Source organism: Trichechus manatus, unplaced genomic scaffold (assembly GCF_000243295.1).
Source record: "Trichechus manatus latirostris isolate Lorelei unplaced genomic scaffold, TriManLat1.0 scaffold00009, whole genome shotgun sequence".
Taxonomy (NCBI): Eukaryota; Metazoa; Chordata; class Mammalia; order Sirenia; family Trichechidae; genus Trichechus; species Trichechus manatus.
This window is the reverse complement of record NW_004443945.1, coordinates 26,204,212-26,209,604: the sequence shown is the minus strand read 5'-3', so window position 1 is coordinate 26,209,604 and position 5,393 is coordinate 26,204,212. Positions and strand designations below refer to the sequence as shown.

At 42.7% G+C, this 5,393-nt stretch overlaps 1 pseudogene; it reads left to right on the top strand.

The window, feature by feature from the left end:
- The first annotated feature begins 1,138 nt into the window (after positions 1 to 1,138).
- On the top strand, positions 1,139 to 4,504 carry LOC101343927 (importin-5 pseudogene; annotated as a pseudogene).
- Positions 4,505 to 5,393: the final 889 nt, after the last annotated feature.

The following is a 5,393-nucleotide window of genomic DNA, read 5'->3' as shown; positions in this document are numbered from 1 at the left end:
CAATAGCATCCGTGAAGTGCAAGTGATGGGAAATAAAGACCCCAGGGTTGCCCTCAACTGATGGTGGAAGGAATCTGTGGATATAAGCTCCAGCCTTCCATCCTTCAGGGTACAATTTTTTTAGACATTTTGGGTGCTTCTCCAGGTAGAACTGATCTTCCAGTTCAACTCACCCTGCCCACAGAAGCAGCCTCAATGTTAACCTCCATAGCCCATCTGTTCTTCTTTCCTGCCTCACTCCTCCTGTACTCTCATTCCTGTTCCTGAAATCACCTCCAAGATAAGCTACTTACACCCAAGTCCTTGTCTAAGCTTTGATTGCAGGGCAATTCAAACTAAGTAAGACAACTATGTACATGTAAATTCATGTTATCAAATATAAACTTAAAAAAATTAGAATAATAAGTAGGTATGTCTTATACATCTTTCAAGACAAATAAAATAACTGTACTGATACCGGACCTATAAACGACATCATGACAAATGGAGAAAAGATTGAGGTTGTCAAGGATTTCATTTTACTTGAATCCACAATCAACACCCATGGAAGCAGCAGTCAAAAAATCGAAGGACGGTTACATTGGGCAAATCTGCTGCAAAAGATCTCTTTAAAGTGTTAAAAAAAAAAAAAAAAAAGATGTCACTTGGAGGATTAAAGTGCCCCTGACCCAAGCCATGGTATTTTTCTAACACCTTATATGCACGCGAAAGCTAGACAATGAATAAGGAAGACTGAAGAAGAATTGATACCTTTGAATTATGGTGTTGGCGAAGAATATTGAATATACCATGGACTGCCAAGAAAATGAACAAATCTGTCTTGGAAGAAGTACAGCCAGAATGCTCCTTAGAAGCAAGGATGGCGAGACTTCGTCTCACATACTTGCAACATGTTATCAGGAGGGACCAGTCCCTGGAGAAGGACATCATGCTTGGTAAAGTAGAGGATCAGTGAAAAAGAGAAAGACCCTCAATGAGACAGATGGACACAGTGGCTGCAACAGTGGTCTCAAACAGCAACGATTATGAGGATGGTGCATGACCAGCCGGGCAGTATTTCGTTCTATTGTACCTAGGGTTGCTGTGAAAATTTGTTCTGTCTTAACAGAAATGAAAATGTGCTTTGGAAAATATTTTAGATAACTAAAATATCTTTAATGATGATGAAAATACTAATGTCGAATATGCTGGTGAAGAATTGAAATCAAATCAGGATGAACCTGCTCAGCCCCAACAATGTGGTCCGGAAACAGGCAGAGAGACCTATGAGAATATCCCAGGTCAGTCAAAGATCACGTTACTCTTACAAGCCATCAGAAATACAGCAGCTGCTGAGGAGGCTAGACAGATGGCTGCCGTTCTCCTAAGACGTCTTTTGTCCTCTGCATTTGATGAAGTCTATCCAACTCTTCCTTCCGACGTTCAGACCGCCATCAAGAGTGAACTGCTAATGATTATTCAGATGGAAACACAATCTAGCATGAGGAAAAAAATTTGTGACATCGTTGCAGAGCTTGCCAGGAATTTAATAGCTGAAGATGGTAACAACCAGTGGCCTGAAGGCTTGAAGTTCCTTTTCGATTCAGTCAGCTCACAAAACGTGGGCCTGCCGGAAGCTGCTCTTCACATCTTCTGGAACTTTCCTGGAATTTTTGGAAACCAACAGCAGCACTGTTTAGACGTCATCAAACGGATGTTAGTTCAGTGTATGCAAGATCAGGAACATCCATCGATCAGGATGTTATCCACTAGAGCTACAGCTGCATTTATACTTGCCAATGAGCATAATGTCGCTCTGTTCAAACATTTTGCAGACTTACTACCCAGATTCTTACAGGCTGTAAATTACTCATGCTACCAGAATGACGATTCAGTCCTGAAGTCCCTTGTTGAGATCACAGATACTGTTCCCAAGTATTTGCGGCCTCATTTAGAAGCTACTTTACAACTAAGTCTAAAGTTATGTGCAGACACTAACCTCAATAATACGCAGCGTCAGCTTGCCCTTGAAGTGATCGTGACCCTATCTGAGACAGCAGCCGCTATGTTAAGAAAACATCCCAATATTGTTGCACAGACTATTCCTCAGATGTTAGCAATGATGGTTGATCTGCAGGAGGATGAGGACTGGGCAAATGCTGATGAGCTAGAAGATGATGATTTTGACAGCAATGCAGTTGCTGGTGAGAGTGCTCTAGACTGAATGGCCTGTGGACTTGGTGGGAAGCTCGTCTTGCCAATGATCAAGAAGCACATTATGCAGATGCTGCAAAACCCTGACTGGAAGTACTGGCATGCAGGATTAATGGCCTTATCCGCCATCGGCGAAGGATGCCACCAGCAAATGGAAGGAATTCTAAATGAGATAGTAAATTTTGTTTTGCTTTTTCTTCAGGATCTGCATCCGAGAGTAAGGTATGCAGCCTGTAATGCTGTGGGACAGATGGCTACAGATTTTGCACCTGGTTTCCAAAAGAAATTCCATGAAAAGGTGATTGCAGCCCTGCTGCAGACCATGGACAACCAAGGCAATCAGCGAGTGCAGGCCCATGCCGCAGCTGCCCTCATTAACTTCACGGAAGACTGCCCCAAGTCACTCCTTATCCCATATCTAGATAACTTGGTGAAGCATCCACATTCCATCATGGTGCTTAAACTTCAGGAGTTGATTCAGAAAGGCACCAAGTTAGTTTTGGAACAAATTGTGACATCCAATGCATCAGTTGCAGACACTGCAGAAGAAAAGTTTGTCCCCTACTATGACCTGTTTATGCCATCCCTAAAACATATTGTCGAGAACGTGGTTCAGAAGGAACTCAGACTTCTGAGAGGAAAAACTATTGAATGCATTAGCCTCATTGGTCTGGCTGTTGGGAAGGAAAAATTCATGCAAGATGCATCAGATGTGATGCGGTTATTTTTGAAGACACAGACAAACTTCAGTGATATGGAAGATGATGATCCTCAGATCTCTTACATGATCTCAGCATGGGCTAGAATGTGCAAAATCTTTGGAAAAGAATTTCAGCAATACCTTCCAGTGGTGATGGGGCCTTTGATGAAGACAGCTTCCATTAAACCTGAAGTAGCTCTTTTAGACACCCAAGACATGGAGAATATACGTGATGATGATGGTTGGGAGTTCGTGAATCTTGGAGATCAGCAGAGTTTTGGTATTAAAACTGCAGGACTGGAAGAAAAATCCACTGCTTGCCAGATGTTGGTTTCCTATGCTAAATTAAAGGAAGGCTTTGTGGAGTATACAGAACAAGTTGTCAAACTGATGGTCCCTTTACTGAAATTTTATTTCCATGATGGTGTTCGAGTGGCAGCCGCAGAATCCATGCCTCTTCTCCTGGAGCGTGCGAGAGTCCACGGGCCCGAGTACCTCACGCAGATGTGGCATTTTATGTGTGACGCGCTCATCAAGGCCATCGGCACAGAGCCAGACTCCGATGTTCTCTCAGAAATAATGCACTCTTTTGCGTAGTGTATTGAAGTAATGGGAGATGGATGCCTTAACAATGAACACTTTGAAGAACTAGGAGGAATATTGAAAGCAAAACTTGAAGAGCATTTTAAAAATCAAGAATTGCAGCAAGTTAAAAGACAAGATGAAGACTATGATGAACAGGTTGAAGAGTCACTACAAGATGAGAATGATAATGATGTTTATATTCTGACCAAAGTGTCAGACATCTTACACTCAATATTTAGTAGCTACAAGGAAAAGGTGTTACCATGGTTTGAACAGCTGCTTCCATTAATTGTCAACCTGATTTGCCCACATAGACCGTGGCCAGACAGACAGTGGGGGTTGTGCATCTTTGATGATGTCATAGAACACTGCAGCCCAGCCTCATTTAAATATGCAGAATATTTCTTAAGGCCCATGCTCCAGTATGTATGTGACAACAGCCCAGAAGTCAGGCAAGCTGCCGCGTATGGCCTGGGAGTCATGGCGCAGTACGGCGGAGATAATTATCGTCCTTTCTGTACAGAAGCGCTTCCGCTGCTGTTGAGAGTTATTCAGGGTGTGGATTCTAGGACCAAAGAAAACGTCAATGCCACAGAGAACTGCATCTCCGCAGCAGGGAAGATGATGAAGTTCAAACCTGACTGTGTGAATGTTGATGAAGTCCTGCCACACTGGCTATCCTGGCTTCCACTTCATGAAGATAAAGAGGAAGCTGTTCAGACTTTCGGTTATTTCTGTGACCTAATTGAAAGTAATCACCCAATCGTTCTTGGCCCAAACAATACCGATTTGCCCAAAATATTCAAAATAATTGCAGACAGAGAAATGCATGAGGCAGTTAAACACGAAGATCCTTGTGCCAGACGTCTGGCTAACGTAGTTCGCCAAGTACAGACTTCTGGAGGACTGTGGACTGAATGCATAGGACAGCTCAGTCCGGAGCAGCAGGGGGCCATACAGGGGCTCCTCAGTTCTGCGTGAAGGGCCTGACATCACCCACCAGAAAACTAACTCCCACTAAATGTTTACCCTTTTGTTTAGGTTTCTTTGTTTTGTGTTTAAGCAAAAGAGAGTGATAGTGTGTGTAGGCCATTCTGCAGAGCCACAGCGGCAGGAAGAGAGAAGCACTGTCCCCAATGGTGTTTAAATGGATTTCTGGCATACCACTGAGGAAATTCCCTGCAAACCAGCCCTCTGGTAGCACTGAAGAGTATTTTTCTATTGGTATAACCCACCTGTGTAAAGGTGAAAGGGAAATAAAACTAATTTTCTCATCAGACAAGATTTAAGAAAAAAAACAGCTTTAAGATCAGTTACTCAGCATAGATTTGCATTAAAACGAATTGCTACACACCTAGTGTGAATTCTGTTAATTGGAGTGTGAGTCTTTTGGTAGGGTAGAAAGAAGCCTTCTACCCTACAAACCAGTAGATCCAAAAGTTGAAAGGAAAAAACCAAAACTGAAGATAAGACAACAAGCATGAAGATCTCCTATTTGATGTCACTTTCGGTTCTTTTTTCCAAAAGGCTTATGCAGTGACTCAATTTGGAAAGCTTTTCCGCTTCCAGCCCTTGAATGTGAAGAGTCGTTGGCATGTCTGGCAGTAGTCCTTCAGCTCACTCCTCAATAAACAACTTTGAAATACAAAAAAAAAGCTAGGCTGCTAACCAAAAGATCAGCAGTTTGAATCCACTGGCCACTCCTTGGAAACCATATGGGGCCATTCTACTCTGTCCTAGAGAGTCGCTATGAGTCAGAATCAACTCCAGGGCAACAGATTTGGTTTTTTTGTCTTAATTACTTAGATACAACATTTTCTACCAGCCCATTAGCAACCTTTTACCAAATGAGATGTTTCAACAAACAGACGCAGTGCTGGAAGTGCCCACTCTTCAATACCAAGAAATTCCGTTG